Consider the following 12028-nt stretch of genomic DNA (forward strand, 5'->3'; position numbering starts at 1 on the left):
CCCAATGTCAGCCCCGAGGAAATCATGCTGACTCAGGCACAACAGATTCCGTAACGTGGAAACTGGAGTGTCAGCCCCCCACGCCTATGCAATGTATTACCACTGCAATAGGCTATCATTCTGCTTGGAGGAGAGAGCATTTGAAAAAGGTTGTTTTAGTTTGTAAAACCAAAGAAGAATGCAAAAGGTCTGAAGGGAAGGGTAAGCAAGAGCAAATATTGGAATTTGCTATGAAAAAACAGATACTGGGCTTCCCATTTAGCAATTTTAAGAAAAATAATTTTTGAAGAAATAGATTTCGGCAAAAAAATTTTAATTTCATTATAGCTTCCTTCAGTGTATTCACCAGTTATTTCTAATCGTATGTATTTAGTCTCAAAACCTATTTTTCCTTAGACTGTTTTTCTCAAGGGATAATACTATTAGCAGTAATAATAATAATGCAATCATGTCTTGTATTAATAGAGGGATAGAATTTATGCCAAAACCAAGAGAAATAAAAATCTTGATTTTTATTTTTTGAATTGACTTATGGATTGTCACAGATTATGGAAGATCAATGTTGACCTTCATGTTTTAGGATGCTGAGAAGCCAGCATAGCTAAGTATAAGGACAGTCTGAGAAATCATGTCATACAAAATGCTTGAGATCACTAATTATTTAATCTCTTTACATGCTTACTTAAAACAAAATAGTGTGGGGTATATAAGTGTTGCCTTCAATGATTTGAATAGCCAAATGTAATCTAACCTCCTAGAAATAAGAGTTATCCTGAAACTCAAAACCCTCTCACAGCAACCCTCACAGTACCTCATAATTTCATGAGCTTCCCATGCATTCAGTAACCATCCACTGAGTACATACAGATGCTTTGCATGGATTTGACACAGTCCCTTACCTCATTAAGCGCACTAACTTTTTTTAAAAAACGTTTTATTATAAGAAAAATTCAAACATACTCCCATGTATATTGCCTAGCTGCAACGATTGTTATTAGCTCCTGTTTCATCAATAGCCTCTCTTATTCTCCACCTTCTGACACTGAGGGTTACACCGAAACAAATCTCCAACAGCATATCAGTTCTCTCCATATATATTTCAAAGTATCTCTGAAAATAAGTACTCTCTTTTTAAAATACAACCACAATTATATTATCTAAGTGTTTTATGACTGATTAGATATTTGATGATACTAAGAAATTATTATAGATACTTCTTAGAAGCTCACTAACTTTTAAACATGCATTTTTGGCCAGGCGCAGTGGCTCACACCTATGATCCCAGCACTTTGGGAGGCTGAGGTGGGCAGATCACAAGACCATCTTGGCTAACATGGTGAAACCCGGTATCTACTAAAAAAAAAAAAAAATTAGCTGGGCATAGTGGTTATAGTCTGTAGTCCCAGCTACTCGGGAGGCTGAGGCAGAAGAATTGCTTGAACCCAGGAGGCAGAGGCTGCAGTGGTCTGAGATCATGCCACCACATTCCAGCCTGGGTGACAGATGGAAACTCTGTCTTAAAAAAAAAAAAAAAAAAAAAAAATACATGTTTGAGGCTTTCATGTGCATTTGCTATTTATCTTTACATGTACAACAGCCTTGTGAGGTTGGTATTGTTGTTCTTATTTTATAAGGGAATGAAATAAGAAAATACGTTGTTCGTTTGAAGTCACATCATGTGTAAGTGGGGGAGCCAGTATGCAAACCCAAATCATGTGACTCTGAAATATGTATTTTTTTTTTAATTATTATTTTTTTTTATTGCAAATTAGGTTTTGGGGTACATGTGATGAACATGCAAGATTGTTGCATAGGTACACACATGGCAGTGTGCTTTGCTGCCTTCCTTCCCCTCACCTGTATCTGTCATTTCTCCCCATGCTATCTCTTCCCACCTCCCCACCCCCCGCCCCTCCCCCATTCCAATATGTATTTTTAAGACAACTCCTGCGTCCACCGAGAGATGGACCTTAGGCTACTGGATCAGTCATCAGGGATTTGTACAAAGAATTTCTGAATTCAGGATACTAAAAATAAATGAGTTTCAAAGCCCTAAGAAACTCTAATGTTAAAATACAATAATAAGAATATATTTTTTCTTTTTAGTGAAAATATTTGACAGTCATATAATACTTACATTCAAGTATAAAGCACTTACATAATTTGATAAAATCATTATGTGCGACTTATGTGTATTTTATGACCAAAACTACATATTTTATATTTTTTGCTGAATTCCAATATGATACTTGGAAAAATAATAAAAAGAATTGTTGTATGACTGTTGAGACTCTGAAGTAGCTTAAAGTCCTTCCTCCTTAAATTTTCTATTTCTGGCATAAATGTCTTAGCTCTGGTGAGACAGAAGGTTAAAAGTTAAGTGAAAAACTGGACTTTATCAATGTGCCCAGAGTTCACAGAGAAATTAAACTTAAAAATTGGAAGCCATTATCAGTGTGAAGAGAATAGCACTGAGAAAAACATATAATTATAAGATGTTAATCATTTGAATATTATTTTAGTCATAAACATCCACTGTGATATCTTAATTGGATCAGAAACAGAACGTACTTCCTCCTCTGACCGTGACCCTGAATCTGCACTCACTCGTGTATATTTTCCATCATCAGTTGTACTCATGTTTCCCATAGATGATCTAATCAATGGGATAAACTATCTTGTTTCAGATCATTACTCTTCACAACTGCTCATCCAAAAGCACTGAATGTAGCTGTTCTGCCATAGGTAAAAGTCTACTTGCAAGTGTTACAATGATCAACCAAAAAGATAATTTAGCCTTTGTATTAAAGCTTGTGTTTGTAATTTCAATATCAAGAGTTAAATTGTATCTCATCATTAGATACTAACCTTGTATCACTTTTCTAAGGTTGTGTCTGTGCCCTGTAAGGCAATTGCTTTTATTTTACTCTATATTATAGACTCTATGTTTCATTGCAAGCTCTATGTATGATGATAGCTTTACTAATGTGATAATTTTTCAATGTGATAATTTTCATCTATTTCACTGGTAATCATTTTTAACTGTTGATGGCTACATTTTCTTAGGTGTAATTAAATCAAATTCCAATGACTACAGCTCCCCAGTATCTGCTTCTCTCGATGAAGCAAAACATATCAGTTAACCACCTAAATTCAGCTCTTATGATTCAGTTGAGAAAATTATGTAAACTGCGTCAAGGATAGAGTAGATGAGAAATACAGAACTGAGTTTCTCAGATATTTTATGGAAAAGAAAATGCGGATTTTTATCTTATTTCTTCTTCATTTCAAAGAATCAAGTGCAGAATGTGTAATCTTTTCCTCTCCATACAGATTCCACTCCAATATGGACCCTTAAATGACTCACAAATCAGAAAAATCTAATTTAAGCATGGTTTGACTAATTTCACTGGTGATCATCACAAATGTTTCAAACTCACATCTGTTGAACATTATGTATGTGTTGTCCAAATTTTGATTGTGTGTTTTCAGTTAAATACCTTAAAACATGTCAGCATTTTAACGAAGGAGATAAGCAAACATTCTAAAGGAAGCATTCTTATCAGATAATTCTGCACTGTTTACACACACAACTTGCTAGAATGATGTTAATCATTTTGGTTCTGGTACTTTAATTACCATTCCTGTAACACAGCCCCATCTTGAGAAATTACTCCTCTGCATTTATCTTGCAAAAGACAAAGATTCTACCCTAACTAGAAATGTAGATGGCCTCCCCATACTGGCTTGTTTTTCTCCCAGTATCTTTTGGCTCTCTTTTTTTGTTTGCATGGCAAAAAGACAGAAGGTAATTCTCAGGCTCTTGTTCTGAGACCTACAACTGATTGAAGTAAACATTGGTAAAGTTTCTAAACCCTTAGTTAAACTATTTTTCTAATACATATATTTTTTCTTTTGAGGCAGACTCTCACTTTGTAGACCAGGCTGGAGTGCAGTAGCACAATCTGAGCTCACTGCAACCTTCACCTCTGAGGCTCAAGTGATTCTCCTGCCTCAGTCTCCCAAGTAGCTGGGATTAGAGGCACACACCATGATGCCCAGCTAATTTTTTTTTTTTTTTTTTTTTTTTTTTTTTAAGTAGAGACAAGGTTTCACTAGGTTGGTCAGGCTGGCCTCAAACTCCTAACCTTGAGAAATTCACATACCTCGGCCTCCCAAAGTGCTGGGATTACAGGTATAAGCCACCATGCCTGGCTCTAATACATTTTTTAAATTGCCATGTAAACTTCTACTTGCTAAAACTAAACTACAGATTACATTACTATTCAACAATTACTTGTTAGTCATTCATTTCCTGTGAATTATAATGAATTTATGTACTTGGTATGAACTGAGTCGTGACCCTCTCTGCTTCAAAATTCATTAGCTGAAACCCTAACTCTCAATGTGACTGATTTGTAGGTAAGCCTTTTGTAAGGTAACTAAGGTTAAATGAGATTATATGGTTATGACCTGAATCCCAAGCACTGATAGCCTCATTAAAAGGATAGGAATTTTTTCTCTTCTGCCATGTGAGGGCATGGGGAAGGCTGTGCTGTCCTCAAGCCAAGAAAAAAGCCGTCACCAGAAAGTGACTTTCCTGGCACTTTGATCTTGAACTTCTCAGCCAGAACTATGAGAAAGAAATTTCTATTGGGTGAGTCATCTAATCTGATATTTTGTTATGGAAACCAGAACAGACAAATATGATACTGAAATTGTATACATATTTAAAATATGATTGGTTGATATTATGACAAAGTAGTATTAATTTTAGTTCAAACCCTTCTAACATTTTAAGATTTGAAAAAAAGATAATTATTCAATATAGACAGCTGATATGTCTTCTAGCTCTTCTCAATTATAATTCTAATGGCTGTTCCCTTACTCTGTTTATTATCAAACGTATATATTACTTGAACTCTAATGTAAGAACATCTCCTTTCTAATTCATGAAGGCTTTCCAAAGATTTAATAAGTACTGACTAGGCAACAGAAATATTATAAGCTTTAAACAAGAATAATTAGAATTAACTGTCATTACAAATTTTTTTCAACACTGAATATAATTTTATGAATTGTTTAGATTTCGATCTTGTAAATATATTAAAATGTAATACATCAGATTATAAAGTTTTGTGTCAATTCTTTACAGTTGTAGGACTCTAACTGTCCATTATTTTCCAAAACAATGTTTCATTTGTAATTATCATGGCCAAGTATTTGGGGCCCAACCTTACAATGCAAAACCATTCTTTAGATTTTGTAGGCAATGTGGGGGAAAGCTCTTATTTTTAACTCTACATTAGTGAAAACTTTCCTGCAATTCTGAACTATAAAGCATATTATTGCATGATTCAGAAAATAAATAAGCGAAATCAATTGTCCTTTGACATCTTAAATTGATGTGTTTGTGAGAAACAGTCAATGGCTGCATAAAATTATGAATATTATCTAACGGTATTATAGATTTAAATCTGGCTCACACTGCTCATTCCAAAAACGGACAACAGATTGTACTGAATCAACCCTTGCACCGCCCTCAAATCAGCAGTAGTATTTATTCCCATCTCTAATGAGAGTATAGACTATTTTACATCTCTTTCAAGATTTTAGAACTTTCAAATAATGTTCATTCTGTGGAGAAACCTGGCAGATACCACCTCTACTAAGTGATCAAATTCAGCATCACTATGAATGAGTCATGTCAACATCTTCTATCTTCTGACGTGATACAGTGAGAAGGGAAAAGCATCACTGCTGTCTTACACTTGCCAAAAACACATTCCCTGAAATGTATGCATTAAGAAAAAACATGAGACGGGCCCAGATTGTGGGATATTCTACCCAATTATGGGTCAAGAATGACAATGAAAGACTAAGGAACTATCCCAGATGGGAAAATTCTAAGGAAACAGGACAGCTGAAAAGTGTGATATTGAACTGGTTCCTGCCAGAAACAGGTATCGAATATTTTATTAGAACAATTGGCAAATTTTAAATATATGTTGTTAATTAGTAAATAGGATCGTACCAATGTTAATTTCCTAGCTTAAATAATTGCTGCAGTCATATAAGATATTACTATTTGGAAAAGCTGGATTAGAGAAGAGTACTTTGAAACTTATTTACAAGTTTGAAATTAGTTCAAAATAAAAAAGTTTAAAAGTTTAAAACTTTACCACTTTGATCTCATCATACAGATGAGAACATCAAAATAAATTGTTTCAGGGCTGTGTTAAAAATAATGAGAAAATTGCTTCTTTAACCTGGAGTTTCTGCTTACTGATCTTTCTACTATACAAAGCTTTCCTTGGTATAGTTTTTAGAAAACTCTGCCCTATTTTCTAAGAAAGTAATTTGTTTTTGCTTTGATTTGAGGATTGTATTAAAAAGATACAAAATCACAGAAGTTGCACCAGGTGTCCCTACGCAAGCTTTTGTTCTCGGATCTGTGAGTTCCTTCCTCTGTGGTAACTACCTCCACAGCTGTTGGTTAGCTGTGGAATTTACTGCTTTCCATTGCCATAGGGTTACCTGCTTGGCTTATCAACCAGACTGTGAATTTTATGAAGGAGTTTATTTTTTAATGTTTCTATTTAGCACATTATCTATCACAGTATAAGTATGTGACAAATATTTGAAGGAGAGAGAGAAAAAGAAGAAGAAAGAAAATGCAGAGGATAGGTTTAGCAGCATGCAAAAGAGATTTTCTTGGATACAATGTTAAGCATGTTTGTACAAACTAGTGTTTGTCTCAGGTAATCAGCCTAAGACATATAATCAATATAAAACATACAAAAATGATGAGCACCCAATTTTTCCCAATATAGTCCTTGCCTACATATGCTCAACCCAGCCAAGGCTCAGTGACTGTCCTGCTGCTTATCTAATTCTGTCGTGTATCCTGGTGAGTCATGGAGGGCTGCAGATCCTGTGACTCTGTATCTATGAGCAATGCACATAAAGCTTGTCCAAAGAATAACAGTGCACTTTGCAGAGAAAGAACTCAATCATCATTTCACTTTGTAGCTTGTCCTTTACACCAAAAACCTCAATAGAAATACAATGTTAAAACACAACTAATACATACTTTGGTAGATCGAGGCAGGCAAATCACCTGAGGTCAGGAATTTGAGACCAGCCCGACCAGCATGGCAAACCCCTCGTCTCTACTAAAAATACAAAAATTAGCCAGGCATGATGGTCCCCGCCTGTAGTCCCAGATACTGGGGAGGCTGAGGTAGGAGAATTGCTTGAACCAGAGGCGAAGGCTGCGGTGAGCTGAGATTACGTCACTGCACGCCATCCTGGGTAACAGAACGAGACTCCATCTCAAACCAACAAGAACAACAGCAGCAAAAAAAAACTAATAAAGACTGCATTTTAACATGTTTGCTGTTTTCGTCACAGAATAGGAGGCAAGTAGATTGCACATAAATACAAATACAAACATGTTTAAAAAGACAGAATTTTACATGATTTTGATCAACATACATAGACAATCAGGAAATGTGGAGCCCAATCTAGAGTATCGAGTTGGGCTATAATCAGACATATAACTGAAAGTCTTCCACTCTGTCCAACTTCTACCTGCATAGTTAAAGCCTTTGGTAATTACAACCTTCATTTCTAAATTAAGATATCTTTTTTTTAAAAGAAATAGCCATATTAAGCTGAATAAATCGTGGGTTTCTGTATTTTAGTGGCACAATCTAACACAGGTTATTTTCAAAATGGTAAGAATAAAAGAAAATAACAATTTATTTGTTTATCAGAGTATTATAAAGGCTGAATATAACTGCCAAGAAGTATTTCTAAAAATGTGAACTTATTTATATCTCACAGAGCTAATCCATGCCCAAATTCCTTTTGAAATCACCAGGAAGTCCACACTTTTATCAGCAAACTAACAAAGAACAAGCGCCTTTACAAATTAACTCTGGTTATAAAGTTATTATGAAAACGGTGTTTCTATTCATTGCAATTTAAAACAACAACAACAACAACAACAAAAAAAAAAAAAAAAAAAAAAAAAAAAAACTGTCTTTGTTTTCTCCTAAGAGTTGACCTCACCCTAGGCAATCTACACTTTCAGAGGACACTTTTCCTGTTTTCCCTTTCCCAACAAAATCTATAACCTGTAAATTTCACTATGACGACTACGCTGTTCCCTGCTGCTCATACTTGGCATCCATTATTTATCTTTTCCATATTTAATATAATAATTTCCCAGTTAAGGAATCTAATTTGTAACCCAAGTTTTTAAAAAATAAACACAACCTATTTTCAACATGAAACTTTCTTTGTTGGAACTCTGAATGTATCTTTAGATATTAGGAGGCAGATGATTTCTTGGTCAGAGATACTGCTGAGGTTAAATTAAGTGCATTGAAAATGCTCGCCAACACTTCCAAGTAAGCTTAAATTTAAAACAAAGCCAATCCTGCAAACAGCATTTCTATGTATTTGATTTCTAGTGGGGTAATAGGTATAAATTTTACCTGAATGGGTTGGGAAGAAAGGGAAGTAGCAAAAAAAAAAAAAAAAAAAAAAAAAAAAAAAAAAAAAAAAAAAAAAAGAGCAAGAGTGATGTTAACAGCTAGGGAAGCAACTGTGGAAGAGGCAGGAAGCTCACATTTCAGTGAAAGTAATGGCCTAGGGCACAGCAATCGGCTGGCAGCCCATTATAGTTAGGAAAGATGAAAAACACTTAATACCTGGAACAGAGGCTGAGTGGTTTGGTAGACAATTATTTTGTTTGTTTGTTTGTTTCCCCTCAAATAGTTAGGGGACATTAAGTGAGTAAAAATTGGGCTGAAAAAAAAATACAGTGCGATGCAATAAAATGGGTGGAAACTGTGCCCTCCTACTGCAGATAGCCAGGGCAGGGGTGATACAAAGTGAAAAGGAGAAAAGAAAGGATCCTCCCCACTTCATTTTTTCCACATAAAAACAAGAAAATGGGTATGATGGTAATTAAGATATAGATGTAAGGAAAGGGGCACTGTTATTCTTTAAAACAGAACTCACACACCATTTATTAAACTGGCTAGCCACGTGTGGAAAAGAAAAACCAGACCCCTTCCTGACATCTTACACTAAAATTAATTCCAGATGGATTAAAGACTTAAACATAAAACCTAACAACATAAAAACCCTAGAAGAAAACCTGGACAAAACCATTCAGGACATAGACGTAGGCAAAGACTTCAAGACGAAAACACCAAAGCACCGGCAACAAAAGCCAAAATAGACAAATGGGATCTAATTAAACTCCAGAGCTTCTGTACAGCAAGAGAAACAATCATTAGAGTGAACCAGCAACCAACAGAGATGGGAAAAAATTTTTGCTATCTACCCATTTGACAAAGGGCTAAAATCGAAACTCTACAAAGAACTAAAACAGATTTACAAGGAAAAACAAACAAACAAACCCACTCAAAAGTAGGCTAAGGATATGAACACTTTTCAGAGATATGAGGCCAACAAACATGAAAAAATGTTCATTATCACTGGTCATTAGAGAAATCCAAATCAAAACCGCATTGAGATACCATCTTATGCCAGTTAGAATGGTGATCATTAAAAAATCTGGAGACCACAGATGCTGGAGAGGATGTCGAGAAATAGGAACACTTTTATACTGTTGGTGGGAGTGTAAATTAGTTCAACCATTGTGGAAGACAGTGTGGCGATTCCTCAAGGATCTAGAAATAGAAATTCCATTTGACCCAGCAATCCCATTACTGGGTATATATCCAAAGGATTATAAATCATTCCATTATAAAGACACATGTACATGTATGTTCACTGTGGCACTGTTTACAATAGCAAAGACCTGGAACCAACCCAAATGCCCATCAACGATAGATTAGACAAGGAAAATGTGGCACATATACACCATGGAATGTTATGCGGCCATAAAAAAAGATGAGTTCAGGTCCTTTCTAGGGACATGGATAAATCTGGAAACCTTCATTTTCAGCAAACTGACACAAGAACAGAAAATCAAACACTGCATGTCCTCACTCATAGGTGGGTGTTAAACAATGACAACACATGGACACAGGGAGGGGAGCATCACACACTGAGGTCTGTTGGAGGGGAATAGTGGAGGGACAGTAGGGGGTGGGGAGATTGGGGAGGGATAACATGGGAGAAATGCCAGATATAGGTGACAGGGTTGTGCTTTCAGACTAACATCCAAGGACTCCTTCCTTAAGTCTATACATTTAGAGTTAGCAGTTTATCAACTCTTTCAACAAGCAAATGATGGAAATCTAATGATATGGATTGTACCATCGGATTCTAGCACAGTCCAGAAGTCTGTGCCCCAGTGATCCCTGAGTAAGGGTTCTAGAAGCATTCCTGGCCCCATTCAACGGACTCTTTTACTTTGGTCTTGGATTATCGTATGTAAAAACAAACTCAGTAAATTACCTAAAATAATAAACTTGAAAGCCATATTGTAGCCTCATTAGCTCCATTGTCTTAATGACCAAATTTTATTAACTGCAGAGTCACTTAATTGATCTTCCTGGTCATCTGCCATTAATATTGACTCCAAATCTGAACGTCTAAAAAAATTGACAGACATAATTTCTCTAACATTTGAAGTTTCTCTTTAAGGACTGAATTTTTTACCCACTAATTTTATCTCTGCCATAGTTTAATCATATGTAAATAATTTTTAAAAGCTGCATTGTTAAGCACTGCCAAAACAGACATTCCTATAATTAACTGGAATAAATATAAACACTATTAGAACATAAAATAATGCCAGCTTTCATCTGAGGAATCACACAGATAACATGTGACATGTAACAAAATAGATGATCCATAACTAAGTTAATTTATAATTAATATGTAGTCAAATATAAAATACAATAATGTCCAGAGTAACTGAATGTCATAAATAATTTAATTGGATTTATTCAGTAACAGAATTGAATTGTAGATTCTCATTTTTCTGTTTTAGAGAATAGAAAACTAAACCTTAATAATATCAGGCAACTTGCACCTAAGTTCTACAACTGGCAGAAAGTGGTAGAGCAAGAATATAAAACTGATGTCAATTTGACACATACTATACTTATCCATTATGTGATCAAGTTAAGGTATCAAATGTATTAAAGTCATCACTTACATTTTCCAAATTACCCAAGTAGCTAGATTTGTGTTAGGATGACTAAGAGTGTGACCATCTAACTAGCCTAGGTTGAATACACATCTGTGAGAAGCACTGAATAATCAGGTTCTTTCTTTTCTTTCTATGATTATCTGCTCAGCTATTTTTCCACATCTTCTTCTACAATTTTTAGTTTTTTCTGTCCTATAAACATTTCCGGGCATAGACATCACCTCCCAAACTGAAAAATGAAAAATGTATCTATTTTATTTACCCAAGTAATAAAAACTGTACTTAGTCAAAGTTTTTATTATATTTCTGCTTATTCAGACCACCAAACTATTAATGGAAATAATCACTTCATCATCTCAAATATAAAATCTATAGTATTCAAGTTCTCTGTCACTTTTTTCCAAGAATATATGAACACTGTTCTTGTAAGGTCTTACATTTGTCTATCTTGTCTACAAATTTTCCCTCCATCTCAAATTATTTTACAGCCCTTTTTTTCCCTGTATTTTAGACAATTAAAAGATTTCTTTTAAAAATTAAATCCATTTCTATCCTGGACATTTTTCTCTGAAAGGCGATACTGAACTCCTGGTATACAGCATGCAAAAGATAAAAACTAACTTTTCTGTCATATAAAAATAAGTGACCTTCTTTGATTAGTTGAAAGGGAAGTACATAATATTTCTTGTTACCTAATCAAGAAACCACATGATTTCTCTTATGAACAAAAGACCTTTGCCCAATAACTTTGTATGCCTATGGAATTTAAGTAACATAGGGACAAACCTCTTCATAATTTTAAATTGACTTGTAGGCATTATATGGAATAAGCATTCTGAATTATGATGTGAAGTTTATGAAATTCAGAAGAAGGGCATTTAAATT

At 34.8% G+C, this 12028-nt stretch overlaps 1 protein-coding gene across 3 annotated transcripts in view; it reads right to left on the bottom strand.

Annotated features, from left to right (window-relative positions):
- CDH7 (cadherin 7) overlaps positions 1-12028 on the bottom strand; it is a 132041-nt gene that overhangs the window by 105998 nt on the left and 14015 nt on the right. The gene's annotated exons all lie outside the window — the stretch shown is intronic.

Source organism: Saimiri boliviensis, chromosome 13 (genome assembly GCF_048565385.1).
Source record: "Saimiri boliviensis isolate mSaiBol1 chromosome 13, mSaiBol1.pri, whole genome shotgun sequence".
In the NCBI taxonomy this organism is placed as follows: domain Eukaryota; kingdom Metazoa; phylum Chordata; class Mammalia; order Primates; family Cebidae; genus Saimiri; species Saimiri boliviensis.